Source organism: Trichechus manatus, unplaced genomic scaffold (genome assembly GCF_000243295.1).
Source record: "Trichechus manatus latirostris isolate Lorelei unplaced genomic scaffold, TriManLat1.0 scaffold00027, whole genome shotgun sequence".
Classification (NCBI taxonomy): domain Eukaryota; kingdom Metazoa; phylum Chordata; class Mammalia; order Sirenia; family Trichechidae; genus Trichechus; species Trichechus manatus.
This window is the reverse complement of record NW_004443963.1, coordinates 6,743,924-6,764,006: the sequence shown is the minus strand read 5'-3', so window position 1 is coordinate 6,764,006 and position 20,083 is coordinate 6,743,924. Positions and strand designations below refer to the sequence as shown.

Below are 20,083 nucleotides of genomic sequence, written 5' to 3'. Positions count from 1 at the left end.
CACCCCCTATGGGTAGAACCTGAAAGAGCACCTGGTGGCAAAGGAGAGTGTAGTTTTCAGAGTCCTGGTGCCAGCATCACAGAGTACAGAAGGGTAGGTTTGGAGTTGAGACACCATATCTTAATATCTAGCACAGGTTCCCCCAGCAAGAGCAGATTTTGTCTTGATATCCACATAGTTGTTTCCAGATCATGCTCACCCCTCTGGTAATTTGTGCTGGTTTCTCCTCCCTTTATCATCCCTAACCCCTGGCTCTATGATAGTTAAAGTGGAGAAGTCCCGACAAGCCCCAGTTCTTGGATTTGCCCAGGACTGTAGGCAGCAGCCAGGCGCCAGGCAGAGGCAAGGGGCGGAAGGAGGAAGACAGAAACTGGTAAAATTTACCCTTTACTTTTTGTTTGATTTGGCTTATAGTACTGGTCCCTTACTTCCTATAATTCTGCATTTTGATTCTCTTGGTATAAGCCTTATTCCCAAAGTTTCTTCCTCATTTATGGTAGATTAAGGGGTGCTCTGGTTGTCCCTGAATCCCTTCTTTTCCAGTTTTCAGTGCCTCTTATCATCCTGGTCTTCCTTTCCCAATACATCTCCATCCCCACCCATCCCTGGAAATAATCCTCACTTGTTTCAATGTGCTTAAGGGTGTCTGGGCATTAACTCCTGAACTGTGCCCCACTTCAGTGGCCCCCACCCAAGGAGGCTATTATTTAGAAATGGATTACTGCTGTAAGAGATTTATCCTGGTCAATGTATGTCCACTTGCTCCTTTTTTTTCCCTCCCAAAGGAGCAAGATTATGGGCAAGCTGAGTGTCATAGATTAAGTTGTGTCCCCCAAAAAATGTGTGTATCAATTTTGCTAGGCCATGATTCCCAGTGTTGTGGGTAGTCTTCCATTTTGTGATTGTAATCTTGCATTAAAGAGGATTAGGATGGGATTATAACACTACCCTAACCCAGGTCACATCCCTCATCTAACATAAAGGGAGTGTCCCTGGGGTGTGGCCTGCACCACCTTTTACCTCTTATAAGAGATTAAAGGAAAGGGAAGCAAGTGGAGAATCAGGGACCTCATACCATCAAGAAAGCAGTGCCAGGAGCAGAGCGCGTCCTTTGGACCGGGGTCCCTGTGCAGAGAAGCTCCTAGTCCGGGGGAACACTGAAAAGAAGGCCGACAGAGAGAAGAAGCCTTCCCCTGGAGCTGATGCCCTGAATTTGGACTTTTAGCCTACTTTAACTGTGAGGAAATAAACTTGTCTTCGTTAAAACCATCCACTTGTGGTATTTCTGTTGGAGCAGCACTAGATGACTAAGACACTGAGTTTGCAGAGCTATTTGTATCAATTACTCCCAAAGAGTGTTATCAAGCACAGCTTGGCCTCTTTTCCAGTCCATCCCCTGTGAATTGGCCTCATTTTCACTCTGTTTCTCTTTTCCAGCATGGAATAATTCAGTCTCCATGTTCTTTCTCTCTGAGGGAAGGTCCTAGGCAGTGAAGTCATCTCATTCTTTGCCCTTACTGATCTGTTTCAGTACTGGTGGAAAACAGGGCCATACTGCGTACTTCTAGGACCTTCCAGAATTTATATCAGTGGCTGTTGTTCTCACAACACTGGGAGCACAGGTGGTTTTGCTCCCGCTCCCTGCTCCCTTTACTGGGGTTTGGGCCCAATTTTGTAGTCCATGAGCAATCACAGCTGTAGGCCACATGATAACCTCCCACTTGAGGTATAAATGAAACCCACTGCCGTCCGGTCAATTCTGACTCATAGTGACCCTTTAGAACAGAGTAGAACTGCCCCATAGGGTTTCCAAGGCTGTAATCTTTACAGAAGCCGACTGCCATATCTTTCTCCTGCAAAGCAGCTGGTGGGTTCGAACCACCGACCTTTTGGTTAGCAGCCGAGCACTTAACCACTGTGCCACCAGGGCTCCTTTATTGGAGCTGTAGTGATCAGAAAAGAAAAATAGTCAAGTCCTCAGTAAACACCAGAGTGGCTTATCTCAGACTTTTTTAGAAATCTGAATCTCACTGGATGGCTGTTTCCTTGCTAACCCAGTAATTCCTCTTTCTTGTCTTTTGGAACTACCCACCTACCTTGGAGGCTGCAACAATAGGCTCAAGCATAACAACGACTGTGAGGACGGCGAAGGACGGGGCAGTGTTTCACTGTTGTACATAGGGTAACTATGGGTCAGAACTGACTCACCGCACCTAGCAACAATAACACCTAACAACAACAACCTACCTTGGAAATGCTTGTCATTTAATAGGAGGAAGAGAATAGGATAGGATTATCTAACTCTTGAATAAAGGCCAAGTCTCCCTGGAGCTAACTCTTCTGACCAACAATTTCACAAAGGGATCAAAATAAAAGACTGCTTGAGACACTGCCCCGTGCCTCTAATTCTTGTGGGAGGTAAATTAGAACTATTCTATTCTCTTTCCCTTTATGGCTTTATTGTTTTAGACAATATTTTGTATCTTTTAAATTCTTATTTAAGGAAAGAGCTACTCTAATGAAAACCCTTTTTTGACTTTCCTTTAATAGGCCATTATTTTGCTTTCCCAAAAAAGATGACTCCCTACTACTGTTACTTTGTCCGGAAGTGACAGTAATGGGGTTACAAGGTAATAGTGGAAAGAACGTGGACTTTAGAGGCAGCCTGACCCAGTTTCAAATCCCAGCTCTGATATTTACTAGGTTTGTGACTTCATTTCTCTAAGCCTCGGTTTTCTAATTTGCAAGGTGGACATAACAAGATCTTACTGGTAAAGATCAGGAAAAAAAAGAAAAAGAAATATATATAAAGAGCTTAGCACAGAGCCTGGCATTTAGTAAGGATCCAGTAAATGGTAGCTTCTAAGTAATTCATATAAGGTTTTTTCCATGTTTACTGTGTTTTCACATATGGCATTTGATTTATTCCTCCCTGTTATGGGTTGAATTGTGCCCCCTTAAAATATATATAACAAATCCTAAACCCCTATTCCTGTGAATGTAATCACATTTGGGAATAGGTCTTTTCTTTGTTATGTTAATGAGATCACATCAGTGTAGGGTGTGTTTTAAACCCATCACCTTTGAGATATAAAAAGAGCAGATTAGCCACAGAGACAGAATCACAAACGGAGGAAGATTGATGCCATGTGGAGATCACTAAGAACCAAGGAAGAGAAGCTGAAAGAGACAAGGATTTTCCCCGAGTAGACAGAGATAGCTTCCCCACGACCCAGCGCTCTGTATTCAGATCTCAAGCCTCCTAAACAGAATGTGGAAATTATCAAAGAATACCATTAATATCACATGCAAGTCAAATTTTGCTGGAGATAATTCAAAAATAGTTGCAACAGTACATCAACAGGGAACTGCCAGAAATTCAGAAAAGGACATGGAATGAGGGATATCACTGCTGATGTCAGATAGATCCTGGCTGAAAGCAGAGAATGCCAGAAAGATGTTGGACTATGTAAAGACATCTGACTGTGTGGATCGTAACAAATTATAGATAACATTGGGAAGAAGAGGAATTCCAGAACACTTAACTGTGCTCATGAGGAACCTGTACATAGACCAAGAGGCAGCTGTTCAAACAGAACAAGGAGATACTGTGTGGTTTAAAATCAGGAAAGGTGTGTGTCAGGTTTGCAGCCTTTCGCCATACTTATTCAATCTGTATGCTGAGTAAAAAATCTGAGAAGCTGGACTATATGAAGAACGGGGCATCAGGATTGGATGAAGACTCATTAACAACTTGCGTTATGCAGCTGACACAATCTTGCTTGCTGGAAGGGAAGAAGACCTGAAGCACTTACTGACAAAGATCAAAGACTACAGCCTTCGGTGTGGATTACACTTCAGTATAAAGAAAACAAAAATCCTCACAACTGGACCAATGAGTAACATCATGATAAACGGAGAAAAAACTGAAGTTGTCAAGGATTTTATTTTACTTGGATCCACAATCAACACCCATGGAAGCTGCAGTCAAGAAAGCAAATGATGTACTGCACTGGGCAAAACTGCTGCAAAAGACCTCTTTAAAGTGTTGAAAAGCCAAGATGTCACTTTAAGGACTAAGGTGCGCCTGATCCAAGCCATGGTGTTTTCAGTCGCCTCATACGTATGTGAAAGCTCGACAATGAATAAGCAAGACTGAAGAAGAATTGACGCCTCTGAATTATGGTGTTGGTGAAGAAAACTGAATATAGCATGGACTGCCAGAAGAACAAATAAATGTGTCTTGGAAGAAGTACAGCCAGAATGCTCCTTAGAAACAACGATGGCAAGACTACGTCTCACATACTTTGGACATGTTATCAGGAGGGATCAGTCCGTGGAGAAGGACATCGTGCTTGGTAAAGCAGAGGGTCAGTGAAAAAGAGGAAGACCCTCAACAAGATGGGCTGATGCATCAGCCACAACGATGGGCTCAAGTATAACAACAATTGTGAGGATGGTGCAGGACCAGTCAGTGTTTCGTTCTGTTGCACATAGGGTCACTATGAATTGGAACCAACTTGATGGTACCTAACAACAAGTTCGCAGGTGATGCTAATGCTGCTGGTTAGGGACAAATTCTGAGACCCATTAGTAGAGCAATGGTTCTAAAAATTTATTATACATAAGAATCACCCGGATATCCTGTTAAAATGTAGATTCTGATTCAGTATAGCTGGGGCGGAAATGCAAATTCTTTGAACCAGTTCATTCCAGAATGAACACAAGTGCCTTTAGGGAAGACTCAGAGGAAGATCCAGAGCACACACCTGTGGCAGTGTTGAAGGTTCTCTCAATGAAGGGGCTCTGAGTCTGACTTGGGTCTGGAAACTGGGTCCTGAGGCTATGCTTTTCCAATGTGGTAACTCAAGTGAGGTTTCTACCCACAGACTTGTTATATAGAAAATTAACATTCATACGGCTGTCCTAATTTATTCCTAGAGATACTGTGATCAACTAGCTATTACTAAAGATCCCTCTAAATAAAACATTTTAATTACCACTTCATCCCTGCTGTTCATTTTGGTAAGTCTGCCCACCTTGTCTTTGTTGCTTAAGTTCTACTACCCTTGGCCTCTGCTCCCCTGGGACCTCATAATGCTCAGTGAAATCAAAGAGCCTATCTCAAAGGCAGCATCTCCTACTGTCATAGTCATCTTAGAGAGAACAATGACCTTAGAGCTTTGCACGGATACTCCCTTCACTAATGTATTTCTCTATTTTCTCAATGCCTTAGTGAAGAAGGTATCGTCTGTGGTGGGAGCAGGTCATAGTTGAGAAATTCACACCAACATTCCTATTTTCTTAAGCCTTTGCATACCTTCCTCAACATTATACAAGGGAAGTTCTGGCATCTGGACCTCACTGAGTGTAAGCTTATTGAGTCCAAATTCCATCAACCAAGTAAACTAAACTGTCAGAGTTCCAGTCATGTAGCTAAAATATTAAATGCAGAACCTCTGGTAATATAACAATATCAATAAATTCAGCCTAATTCAGTATATGGAGTCCCTGGGTGTGCAAATGGTTAACACACTCAGCTGCTAACCAAAAGGTTGGTGGTTCAAGTCCACCCAGAGGCATGCATACACACACACTCACGCACACAAACACACTCCTCCTTAGTCTCACACCCTTAGAATCTAGGTTTCTGGTAATATAAATTATAAAATCCTGCAATTATTTTGTAGTATAAGCTCTTTCCTCACAGGCCACAGAATACTTGTCCCTTTGGAGCACTCTGCGACCTGATTCTATCTGTGGGTCTAGAGACAATAACGGGTGGATGCAGTAGGGCTTGAGGTGGATAACCACCCCGGGAAACCCATGTCCATCCTCCCCACTTCAATTGCCTCTTTCTCAAAGCCCCTGTCAGGGACTTCAGAAAATAGAAGTATCTGGCTGGCAAAGAAGGGCTAAGAAAGTCAGCTCTTCATCATCAGTTTCACCTCAATTCTAATTTAAGCCAGTTTAGTACTATTACGAGAAGAAATGGGAAATAGAAAAAGTTACAACAGCTGTCTCTAGTCTACCCAAGGATTCAAAGGCTACAAAATACTCCCTGCAATTGGAGTTGAATCTAAAACAGATAACAGAAAAAGCTCTTCCATCTAACAGTTTTAATGCCTAACATTGAAAAGCATGGCCACCTTGACTTCTGGTGAAATCAAATTAAAGTAAAGGGAGTTGAAGAAGAGCTGTAAAGAGGCAAGTAGGCTGGCTTGTTTTCTTCAGTGGTGTAACCAACCACCTATTCTGAGTAATTTTAAGGGTCTAGAATGGCTGAGGTTTAAGTATAGTTTAATTTTACCTGTTGGCTAAAGTTACAAATTCATGTTACCTACTATCAATCATGTATATCTCAGTGAAAGAAGTGGCATAGTAGAGAGAGAAGGGCAGACTCAAGAGAAGAGGCTAGAACTAAGTGGTGAGGCTCACGTATAAACACTGTCTACTTTCCAGTTGTGCCCAAGACCAATCTTAGAAGGAAGACCTCTGTAGTCAACTGAGTGATGGAGTAAATAGTACTAAAAGACTTACATTAATGTTAATGAATAGTCATTCCATTTTCTAGTTGCATGTGAGTCACTAGTACAGAGATTAAATCTGAGTGATGAATTTCTTTTTTCCATGGGGAGCATGACTAAATCCCTATTGGTACATTGCAATTTCTAATATCAAGAAAATATTTCTCATCATACACATCATTTGGAAAATCTGTGGAAAGTAATTTAATATTTGAAAAATGTAACAGTGAAATATTTTTTAATCATAATCTCACATAACATTTTATGAAGAAAACTTTTTGAACCACATTTCCTAAGAACCATAGAACATGTATTAACCATTTAGACCAGGTTTAAAAAATTACACTGGGAATTTTATTAAAATTGGGTCTCTTTTTATTAGCAAAGGTGTAGCTTCTATTATTAAAGAGCAGGTGTTCTAAGGAGAAAGAATGCTTCAAGGTTAAAGTCATCCATCCTGAGTATCAACATAATCTCCTAAACTAAGACCAAAAACTTATTGGCCCTGATGCAGATTTTTGGTCACAATATCAATAAAAATGTTTGCAGAGACAAGTGTTAATGGCAGCAAACCACCAGTCACTAATATCTGCCCCACTTTTAGCATCTTTTGGGATTGTTGAAAAGATTAAATTCTCACTTGATACTTTAAACACGGCTCCTCCTTGCAGAGGAAGACACTGTTTAGCGGTACCAATCTTACCAAAGTTGGCCCTTCTGCAGGCATATCAGGGGAGAGAACAAAAAGAACACAACCAACCAAGGGCAACCACTAAAACTAAGGCTACAGGTGGATAACATCAAGTATCAAAACTTCTTACATTATCTCAGAGTTGCCACTGAATACTTCTAGCCTACTTCCTGTGAACTCGCTAAAACCAGCAAGGTGCTCTTCTCACCCTTCTCAGATTGAATATTTATACTGATCCAGATTCTCTAGGTAATTATGCACACTTCTGCTTCATACTAGCTTTGTAGACCTTTCCTAAATGAACCAGAGAACTGAATCTCTTTAGCCATAAATAATTTCTGATTTCCTTTAAATTAGAGTTCCAGAAGATGGACTGCCTCAAAATCTGCTACGTGTCTGTGGTTGATCTTTAAGGCAGGCTAGCTTTCTTCTGCCTTTACTTTTTTAATTAATGTATTTTTCCCATGACTATTTACAATCAAATATCTGTATGCAACACCTAAACCTTTCAATCAATTTACACTATGATGACTTACACCTTATCAATATCCATCACTTGAATAAAGAGAAACTTTACTCAGAATTACTACATAAAACTTTTTTCTTCCTGAGGTTAGGCACAGAAGCAAGGACAGCACAAATGGGGAGAGACTGATGCCTGTGGAGATCACCAAGGAATCCAGGAAGAGAAGCTGAAAGAGACAAGAATTTTTCCCCAGAGGATAGAGAGAGCTTTCCCCTAGAGCCGTGACCCAAATTAGGACTTCTTCAATGATTTCTGTTCCTTAAAGTCATCCACTTGTGGTATGTCTGTTACAGCAGTCTAGATAACCAAGATAACCGGTTTTAAAATGCAACATTTTGATGCATCACTAAGTACCTATTTCAAGGCATTGCTAGGCCCCCGAGATACAAGAGTAAAGGGATGATATCTTCTGGACAATTATTTGCCTACCTTTATCTGTTCTATCATATACTTATTAATAGTATGGCTGGGACTCAAATACATGAGGAATAGACAGCTGTTCTCTTGCCAGGGAATTTTAGTGGTGTATAACCTTGGACTCACGTTGTTGTCCCTCTATATGTTCTATGAGTTAGTAACAGGAGAATGGGAAGGCAAATACAACTTCTTCTGTCAGGGAACACGCAGCACGGGAGAATCAGATATGAAGATCATCCGTGTCCTCTGGTGGTATTACTTCTCCAAACTCATAGAATTTATGGACACCTTCTTCTTCATCTTACGCAATAACCACCACCAGATCACAGTCCTGCATGTGTACCACCACGTCTCATGCTGAACATCTGGTGGTTTGTGATGAACTGGGTGCCCTGTGGCCACTGTTACTTTGGTGTCACACTTAACAGCTTCATCCACGTCCTCACGTATTCATACTACAGTCTGTCATCTGTCCCTTCCACGCATCCATATCTCTGGTGGAAGAAGTACATCACTCAGGGGCAGCTGCTCCAGTTTGTCCTGACTATCATCCAGACCAGCTGCAGTGTCATCCGGCCTTGCGCGTTCCCTCTCGGTTGATTATATTTCCAGATTGGATACATGATTTCTCTGATAATGTTCTCTTCACAAATTTCTACATTTAGACTTACAACAAGAAGGGGGCCTCCCAGAGGAAAGACTACCTGAAGGACCATCAGAACGGGTCTGTGGAAGCTGTGAACGGACACACCAACAGCTTTTCTTCCCTGGAAAACCATGTGAAGCCAAGAAAACAAAAGAAGGATTGAAGACAGAGTTGAAAACCTTCGAACCACACCTCTGATTGTAAGCACAATGAATTGTGCCCCAATGCTGGTTAACAGCTGCTGTAACTAGTCGGCCTACAATAGTGTGACTTGTGTAGGACCTCTTTCATCAGTTCCAAACCCCTAGAAAATGTATACTGATTATACAAGCAGGCATAAGATTTTTAACATTTCTGGGCTCTCACCGACCCCTGCGCTAGACTGTGGAAAAGGGAGTATTATTGTAGTATATGACACTGCTGTTGCCTTATTAGTTATAACACGACAGGTACTGAATTGTGATTCACAATTTAAAAACACTGTAATCCAAACTTTTTTTTTCTCTTTTTTGTACTGTAGATCATGCTTGTGCTTATAAATGGAAATTTGTACAATGTTGTCACCGTAGAGAAACACACATGCCTTAAAATTTAAAAAGCAGGGCCTAAAGCTTATTGGTTTAAATTAGGGTATGTTTCAAGTTTTTATTCATTTTTTAATAGCTCTGTTTAGAAGAAACAAAGACTGTGATTTGTGAAACAACTAGCGTGTGACACATAATTTGAAGTGACTTGTACATTTGGAGTCAGAAACAGCACCTTCAGTTTTGTAATATTGGCTTTTAAATTAGGCAGGCTCAAATCTAGTTGGAACAGTCAGTTTAACTTTTTAACAGATCTTATTTTTTTATTTTGAGTGCCACTATTAATAATGTAAAAAAAAAAAAAAAGGTTGGGGGAGGGAATCTAAAGCAGACTTGATGAAACCTAAATATATATTCTTTGTCTTCAAGATTTTAGGAAGTAGTAGGATGAGTAGGCCGTTTTTAATTTCTGAAGTGCTAAGTGTTTTTATACAGAAAACAAAGCCCTTTTTGCTTTCCACAGTATGAGAGAGGATGTGTACTTTTCAAAGGTGATGTTTGAATCCGTATTATTTGACAGACTCCTATAGATGAGCAATGAGGGGCTGGTTGCCAGGGTCCAAATATGGGTTGATTTCTGTACTGCTGTTTTGACACAAGACTTCCCTTTGAAATGTGCCTAGCCGACCAAAATGAATTCAAGGGGCGAAAAGGGGATCTTAAAATGTTTAAGGTAAAATTAAACAGATAGCTACAGCATAACTGGGAAACTGGATGGAAATTGTTAATGTAATTTAATTGCAGTTTTTTCTGCTTAAAATCAAAAGATTGTTTAGAACTGCTTGTTTAAAAATAATATACTGTATATTATAAAATCACGTCTCACACTTGAGGCAGTAGTCAAACAGATAAGAACTATTGTGTGTATCATTTTAAAGTGTTGGAATTTAGCCTCTGAATACTTTCTTCATTGAAAAAGCATACATTGAACCACTCATGACACATCTTAGAAGGTCATCAACAATGTATAAATTGTTGGCTCGATATTTATGTAAATATCAGTTTACCATGCTTTAATTTTGCACATTCATATTCTAGGGAGCCAGTTGGTTCTCTTATTAGTCTTGTAGATGTTCTGTTTGGAAGGAGTCACAGCATCTGTTTACATTTACCTTATCAACCCTAGAATGTGTATATTTGTAAATGTATGTCTTCATCCCCAGGTACTAGTTTGCAAATATCTTTACATATGTCAATACAGAAGCTATAACATTCAATAGTGTGCTGTCAAAGTGTGCTTAGCTCATCTGGATATACCCACACTGTTCAATAACGTCTAAACATTAATCATCAAAACGTTTTTGATTAAAAAAAACAACAAAAAAAACTTTTTGATTCCTTAGTAATATATGATAAAACCAACCCACTGCCATTGAGTCGATCCTGACTCATAGCGACCCCACAGAACAGAGTAGAACTGCCCCATAGGGTTTTCCAAGGAGCAGCTGGTAGATTCGAACTGCTGACCCTTTGGTTAGCAGCCAAGCTCTTAATCACTGTGCCAGCAGGGCTCCCATGACTATTATTCAAATTTACCTACCAACCACTAGGGCCAAAGATGAAGAAACTGAAGACTTTTACCAACTTCTGTAGTCTAAAATTGATCGAACGTGCAATCAGGATGCATTGATAATTACTGGTGATTGGAATGAGAAATTTGGAAACAAAGAAGAAGGATCAGTGGTTGGAAAATATGGCCTTGGTAATGGAAACAATGCCGGAAATAGCATGATAGAATTTTGCAAGACCAACGACTTCTTCATTGCAAATACCTTTCTTCAACAACATAAACGGCCATTATACATGTGGACCTCGCTAGATGGAATACACAGGAATGAAATCAACTACATCTGTGGAAAGAGACAATGGAAAAAGCTCAATATCATCAGTCAGAACAAGGCCAGGGGCTAACTGTGGAACAGACCATCACCTGCTCATATCCAAGTTCAAGCTGAAGCTGAAGAAAATTAGAACAAGTTCACGAGAGTCAAAGTACGACCCTGAGCATATCCCACCTGAATTTAGAGACCATCTCAAGAATAGGTTTGACGCACTGAACACTAGTGACCGAAGACCAGATGACTTGTGGAATGACATCAAGGACATCATACATGAAGAAAGCAAGAGGTCATTAAAAAGACAAGAAAGAGAAGATAAAAATGGATGTCAGAAAAGACTCAGAAACTTGCTCTTGAACATCAAGATCTGCTGCAAAAGACCTCTTTAAAGTGTTAAAAAGCAAAGATGCCACCTTGAAGACTAAGGTGCACCTGACCCAAGCCACCATACTTTCAATCACCTAAAATGCATGCAAAAGGTGGACAATGAATAACGAAGATGGAAGAAAAATTGATGCCTCTGAATTATGGTGCTGGCAAAGAATACTGAACATACCATGGACTGCCAGAAGAATGAACAAATCTATCTTGGAAGTACAACCAGAATGCTCCTTAGAAGCAAAGACGGCAAGACTACACCTCACATACTTTGGACATGTTATCAGGAGGGACCAGTCCCTGGAGAAGGACATCATGCTTGGTAAAGTAGAGGGTCAGCGAAAAGAGGAAGACCCTCAAGGAGATGGACTGGCACAGTGGCTGCAACAGTGGGCTCAAGTGTAATGATTATGAGGATGGCACAGGATCGGGCAGTGTTTTGTTCTGTTGTACACAGGGTCACTATGAGTCGAAACTGACTGGACAGCACCTAACAACAACAGTTATGATAGTCAAAATGTTATCATCACTACATTTGCCTAGTTTCTGGGTTTTATAAAATAGTTATCCCAAATGGCCTAAAGAAAGGTCCAAAGGTAAAAGAACCATATCATGTATACGTGCGCTCTCAAAGACAATACAGATGATAAATATTAGATAGCAGTCAGTTGCTCCAGTTAGCATCTCCTAGCTCATCCTGTCTACAGCTTGCCTTAAAATTCTGTAAGTTCTTACTTCCCCGTAGCCTTCCAAACTAAGAGCAATGTGGCAAAGGGAAGATTTATTTTTTACTTATTCATCAAGAAAAATGTTCCAAATATGGAGCTATTCTTATTAGTGATGATCTAAGAAACAGAAAAACAGCTTGTGTTATTTTCCTTTTCCGTATTTGCAGTGCCACAAGAGGCCAAACTGATTTTGATTTGTAAACAGTACAAATTCAATAGAAAAACCTCTGGAAGTGACACATGCTGCTCTAATTACCTATTTTTAGTTACCATTCATGATAATCTTTTGCAATAGGTTTATTAATTGACAGTGTTTACTTTCATTTGCACTACAATTCGCCAGATGAAAGTGTAGCCATTTAATTTTTTGTATAATATGCTTTTTATGATGGTTCCTGCTTTTTAGCATGGTCCCAGTCAATTCTATTGAACACCTAATCACATATGATTTCTGTTAGAATTAATTATACTTTATTATGGACTATTTTGGGGCCCTGGTGGTGAAGTGGTGAAGAGCTTGGCTGCTAACCAAAAAGATCAGCAGTTTGAATTCATCAGCACCTTCCTGGAAACCCTATGGGGCAATTCTACTCTGTCCTATAGGGTTTCTATGAGTCATAATTGACTCGATGCCAATGAGTTTTTTACTGGTCCAAACAAGTCTGGGAATTGTGAAGAAATGTATGAGATTAAACATAGGCCAAAATGGTCCATAAAACCTGTTGCCATCAAGTCGATTCCAACTCATAGTGGCTCTGTAGGACAGAGCAGAACTGCCCCATAGGGTTTCCAAGGAGTGGCTGGTGGATTCAAACTGCTGACCTTTTGGTTAGCCACCAAGCTCTTTAACCACTACACCACCAGGGCTCCAGTTGTCCTTAAATCTCTCTCCTTGTAAGAGCCCCTTGGCTAACATTGATCCCTTTCTTTCTTCCAGAATGTATTACTCAAAGCATGAGAACGTTCACTTCAGAGAGATGCTGTCCATTTCTTTTTGGATGGGGGCAATGAATTAAGAGTTAAATTAGAATTTCCCTACTCCCTTACTGGTGGTGCAATGGTTAAGCGCTCAGCTGCCAGCTGAACAGTCTGTGGCTTGAACCCACAAGCAACTCCACGGAAGAAAAGTCCTGGTGATGTGCTTGTGTAAAGATTACAGCCTTGGAAACCCTATGGACAGTTCTACTCTGTCCTATAAGGTCACTGTGAGTCGGAATCAACTCGACAGCATACAACAACAAGCCCTTTACTACACTCCTTCTATCTGTGCTCTTCCTAAGGAGCAAATGGTGCCTGAGGATGATTTTGGCATTGACTGTACCTCTCTACCTTAAAAAACTTTGCTGTTCCCTGGTTGCACAACTTTTCTCAAAACCTCAGGAATATGCAGTTTGCTTTCCCGGGTCCCAGTATCTCCAAACTAGAGATAGAGCCAGCATGTTCCTAACCTCCCCACAGAGATCTTTCAAATAGGGACCATTTCAACTTCACTCAAAAATTCTCCCTCTTTGAAGTCTCAACCCTGCTCTAACAGCCCTGCATGCACTAAAAATTTTGGCCCCTGATCTAAAGTTTTTCTTCCTAACTCATCATTTTCTTAGACAACTTTTAAATCCATGAAAACCGTCTATCCAGCTTCTACTCTCACATTTTGCTGACTTCTTAACACAACAACTTTTACTGCCACTCTAGTAACTTACTCTCATCACTGCTCCATGGATTTAGCTCCTGGAACTACTCATCTCTGACATTTTAGAGTAGAAAATTCCACTCCCTGGGGACAGATCTTCCTTTTGAGTTTTCCACCATTCCCATTAAGCCTGGTTTCTCACTGAATTGTCGCCTCCAGTCCATCCAACCCTCAACACTCTCCCCACCCAATAGCCCCTTAGGCTTCCCTTCCACCTCTTTCTAGCATGTGCTTTGCAGTCAGTCATTTCAGCAGCACTTGCTGGTCACTGCCTTACCCCCCTCCATCTCTGGATGAACCTATCCATCTGCTTTCTCTCTTCCTGCTTCTATCCACTGAGTCCCACCTAAGGAAAATCTAACCACATATTGATGGGCAACCAATGGCAATGTATGATTTCTAAGCAGGACATTGAACCGGTTCGCTCCAGTTCAACCCCCTGCTGATAATTTGCCTTTCTACCCCAGATATACTAAATCAGAAACTACAGTTTAACAAGATCCCCAGGTGGTTTTTATGTATAAACAATTATTTGTACAGAAGAATCACCTGGTGATCTTGTTAAACTGTAGATGCTGACATAATAACATACAGATACGTAAGAAAATGTAGATTCTGATGATAATGAGGAAGATGATTACCCTGTACAGTTGTTATAGTTATCCCCATTTTACAGATGAGAATACTAAGACACAATATCACATGGCTAGTAAATGGCAGCAGGAAGTTTAAACACAGGTCTCTCTGCTTCCAAAGTTCATGCTGTTTCAATGTGACCTCAACCCCATCCCCTCACACTCAGAGAGGAGTAAAGAATCCATCACATGCTTTCAGGTTTGTAAGTGCTAGGAACGGAGAGGGCTCAGCTGACACAGGTCCATTAGATATGGGACATTTCTAAAGAGTTCAAAGGAAATTCAAGATTAGAGATTCATAATTTCATTTTTTAAAAAAGACAGAGCTTCAATGTGTTTACATTAGCTTCCAAGACATCTACATTTCATGACAATAAAATAGCTGGCCAAGAAACGAATATTAATAAAATGGTACTTCACAAGTCTTAACTGAAACATGTATTTGAATTATCTTATTTAAACTGAATTGTTATGATGTTTTATTTTCAATAGCAACATTAAATCTGAGTCAACCTTTTTAACACTTTTTTATTATTGTGGTAAAATATATATATAACAAAATTTGTCACTTTAACCATTTTTCATTTATTTTATTATTGTTGCTGTTGTTAGGGGCCATCTAGTTGGTTCCAACTCATAGCAACCCTATGTACAACAGAACGAAACACTGTTTTATCATGGTAAAATATGTACAACAAAATATGTGGTAAAATATGTATTAAAAAAAGTTGCCACTTCAACCATTTTTACATGTACCATTCAGTGACATTTAATTACACTGACCATGTTATACAACCATCACCACTATTTCCAAAACTTCTTCATCACCTCAAGCAGAAACCCCGTACTCCCGTTTCCTTTCTCCCCCAGCCCCTGGTAATCACTAATCTACTTTGGTCTCTATGTATTTGTCTGCTCTAGATATTTCATATAAGTAGGATCATACAATATTTGTCTTTTTGTGACTGACTTATTTCATTAAGCATAATGTTTTACGGGTTCATCCACGCCATCCAGTATCAGCACTTCATTTCTCTTTATGACTGAATCAAATTCCATTGCATGTGTATACCACATTTTGCTTATCCATTCATGTGTTGATGGACAGCTGGGTTGTTTCTATCTTTTGGCTATTGTGGTTACGCTGCAATGAACATCGGTGTACAAGTATCTGCCTGAATTCTTGCTTTCAGTTCTTTTGGGTATATACCTAGGAGTATGTTTTCTAGTTGACTGATTCACAGAAAAGCAAATGAGCCCAACTGGACAGTGAGAGACTAGCCCTAGGACTTTGCTCAAACTACTAGGAAAGAGAAGCTCTTTTCCACAGAAATTACTAAGCTGCTAATATTAAGAAGGTCATCTGTGTCACCACTTGGGGAAAGCTGCCCAAGGATGAAGCCAAAAAGAGGCAAACAGAGATGAAGAGAGCTTGATTTGATTACCTGGGTCCAGCTGTGCCGAAGCCAAACTCCTGGAGCTTTTCCATTACACGTGCCAATACATTCCTTTTGTTTGTTTGTTTAGGCCAGTTCAAGCTGAGCTTCTGCCATTTCCACCCAAAAACATCCCAACTCAACCTATTTGTGTCGAATAGCTAATTTCCTAAAATAAAATAAAAGCATGGCTGATTTTTGCAGGTTTGTGAAATCAGCCAAGTGTCACCACACTGAATTCACTTCTATTTTGTTCCATAAGGTAATGCAATGTGACTTGATTTTGAAGAGAGAGAGGGAGAGAGGAACCAAAAAAAAAGGCTCACTCCCTGATCAGCACATAGGCCTAATTTACAATGATTATATTTCTGTATTTCTGTATATCTTCACCCATGCTTTCCTCCGTTTCTCAAGTCTCTAAGGTTAATTCTTCTACCCGTGGTTCTAATCCCTCTTGCCTATTCTAGGATATACCTCATTAATTATTCTCTCCCTCACCACAGATTACCCCTCCTCAAACCATCCTCAGTTTTTCTTATTCTACTGGTTCCTGCCTTTTAACCTATAGGCATACCAAATCTCCTCCATGCAAAAAATAAATAAAAACAGGCTTCACTATATAAAATCATCCAAACACACAATTTGGCAGAAATAACAACAAAAATCTGGTAGAAAATAGTGGAAGATGTTAATGATGGTTGTCTCTTGTTGTTAGGCGCCATCGAGTTGTTTCAACTCATAGTGACCTTAAGTACAACAGAACGAAACACTGCCTGGTCCTGCGCCACCCTCACAATCGCTGTTATGTTTGAGCCCACTGTTGCAGTCACTGTGTCAATCCATCTCGTTGAGTGTCTTCTTCTTTTTTGCTGACCTTCGACCAACCGTGATGTCCTTCTCCAGGGACTGGTCCCTCTTGATAACATGTCCAAAGTATGTGAGACAAAGTTTTGCCATCCTTGCTTTCTAAGCAGCATTCTGGCTGTACTTCTTCCAAGATAGATCTGTTCATTCTTTTGGCAGTCCATGGTATATTCAATATTCTTCACCAACGCCATAATTCAAAGGCATCAATTCTTCTTCAGTCTTCCTTATTTGTTGTCCAGCTTTCACATGCATATGAAGCGACTGAAAATATCGTGGCTTGGGTCAGGCACACCTTAGTCCTCAAAGTGACATCTTTGCTTTTCAACACTTCAAAGAGGTCTTTTGCAGATCTGCCCAATACAACACATCATTTGATTTCCTGACCGCTGCTCCCACGGGCATTGACTGTGGATCCAAGTAATATGAAATTCTTCACAACTTCAATCTTCTCTTCATTTATCATGATACTACTTATTGGTCCAGTTGTGAGGATTTTTGTTTTCTTTATGTTGAGGTGTCATTCATATCAAAGACTGTGGTCTTTGATCTTCATCAGTAAGTGCTTCAAGTCCTCTTCATTTTTCAGCAAGCAAGGTTGTGTCATCTGCATACTGCAGGTTGTTAATGAGTCTTCTCCAATCCTGAAGCCATATTCTTTTTCATATAGTCCAGTTTCTCGGATTATTTGCTCAGCACACAGATTGAGTAAGTATGGTAAAAGGATGCAACCCTGATGCACATCTTTCCTGACTTTAAACCATGTAGTATCCCCTTGTTCTGTTCGAACAACCCCCTCTTGATCTGTGTACAGATTTCTCATGGGCACAATTAAGTGTTTTGGAATTCCCATTCTTCGCAATGTCATCCATAATTTGTTATGATCCACACAGTCGCATGCCTTTGCATAGTCAATAAAAAACAGGTAAACATCTTTCTGGTATCCTCTGCTTTCAGCCAAGACCCATCTGACATCACCTATGATATCCCTGGTTCCACAACCTCTTGTGAATCCGTCTTGAATTTCTGGCAGTTCCCTGTCGATGTACTACTGCAGACACTTTTGCATGACCTTCAGCAAAATTTTACTTCCATGTGATACTAATGATATTGTTAGATAATTTCCGCATTCTGTTGGATCACCTTTCTTGGGAATAGGCATAAATACGAACCTCTTCCAGTCAGTTGGCCAGGCAGCTGTCTTCCAAAATTCTTGGCCATAGACAAGTGAGTACTTCCAGCATCGCATCTGTTCGTTGAAACATCTCAATTGGTATTCTGTCAATTCCTGGAGCCTTGTGTTTTGCCAATGCCTTCAGTGCAGCTTGGACTTCTTCCTTCAGTACCATCAGTTTCTGATCATATGCTCCCTCCTGAAATGGTTGAACATTGACACATTCTTTTTGATATAGTGACTCGGGGTATTCCTTCCATCTTCTTTTGATGCTTCCTGCATCGTTTAATATTTTCCCCATAGAATCCTTCAATAGTGCAAGTCAAGGTTTGAATTTTTCTTTCAGTTCTTTCAGCCTGAGAAATGCTGAGTGTGTTCCACCCCTTTGGTTTTCTATTTCCAGGTCTTCTTGCACATTGCATTATAATACCTACTTTGTCTTCTCAAGCTGCCCTTTGAAATCTTCTGGTCACCTGCTTTACTTCATCATTCGTTCCTCTCTAAGCTACCAACACCTTTCCATTCCTTCCTGCCAAACATCAGCAAATAAAATCCATGTACCACTCTCTGCACTTCCTCACTCTCCCCACTTCCACTTTGACTCGGTTTTCAGTCACACCACTTTACTACAACTATAGTCCCCAATGTGACTAATGTGGCCCTCACACCACATCCACTGGCTTCTCTCCCCTCTCCCCTCTATCCCTTTCCGTTCATTTGGCCTCTCTGGATTATCAGCCATCCCTCCCTTTGCCTTGGTTTGAAATTTCAGTTATCCTACAATTTTCTTTTCCTTTCTTGTTCAGTCATTCAGCAAGTCTTTTCAATTATATTTTTAAAACATGCCTTTAATCTATCACCTCTTCTCCACTGCCACTGTCTCCAATCTGACCTTCACGAGATCTCCCCTCCATTACTCCTCTGTGTCTCCATCTTTCCCCATCCCACGTGTCACACTGCTTTGGGAGTTATGACCCTAAAACTCCAACATAATTATTTACTCCTCCACTTTAAAATCTCTAATGGCTCTTTAATGTATACAAAATCAAGTAAAACTATTGCCCTGGCACCAACAACCCTGCATGATCTGGCCCTAGCCCATCAGCCTCATCTTCCACTTCTCCCAAGCCTGAACCACAGGATCCAGTGGAAAGAAATGGGCTGGTTTTCCCCTGAAGAGCTACTGCCTTTTGCACCAGTGTGCCTTTTTTCATGTTCTTTCCTCTCCTTTAGAGTGCCATTCTTTCCCTTCTCTACATAAACACTTGCTTCTCCTTCAAGACTCAGACCAGCATTAAATTGCAACTACTTTAATAATTAGCACTTGGAGGCGTGGTCAACATGGCAGAGTAGTTAGACGCTTCCTATATCCCTCTTACAACAAACACCTGGAAAAACAAAGTGATTTGATTGAATATCTGCAAGCCCTGAACAAGGCAAGGTTAACAAATCCATCTGAGTGATACGGGAGAGGGAGACCATTTGGAAGAGGTGAGGAGGGCCAGAGCCGCAGCGGCGAAACTGCAGCTCCGCAGCCACGCCATCCGCGGTGAAGCAGGCAAACAGCCGTGCAATGTGCGTGCTCAGGAAGCAGTTTCCACATCGAGAGAGACCTGGCAGCAGAGATTCTGCTTGGACACTCCGAACAAGTGAAGAGCAGCTCCCAAGAGGCTAAGATAAGTACATGCATGCACCCTTTCATGGGGATTTAAAAAAAAAAAAAAAGCCAATTTGGGAAAAACCTCTCTCCCTCTTACCTCCTCCCTCCATGCTCTGCACCGGGAGTCCGCTGGGCTGGAAGTAGATTCCAAAAGGTGCCCTGACCCATGATCCTGGCCTTGGAGAGGGAATAAATAAGCTGCTGGCTCCCGTAGGCCAGGAACACAGGGACGGCACAGCTCCTTTGCTGGGCACAGGTATCAGGGGTCCACAGACTCTGAGTGCCTTAC

General features: G+C 40.8%; 1 protein-coding gene and 1 pseudogene across 1 annotated transcript in view; one reads left to right on the top strand and one right to left on the bottom strand.

Annotated features, from left to right (window-relative positions):
* The window catches only part of CUNH12orf75 (chromosome unknown C12orf75 homolog), a 71,800-nt gene that overhangs the window by 14,695 nt on the left and 37,022 nt on the right, over positions 1–20,083 (bottom strand). The window lies entirely within an intron of this gene.
* On the top strand, positions 4,499–8,970 carry LOC101345356 (elongation of very long chain fatty acids protein 5 pseudogene; annotated as a pseudogene).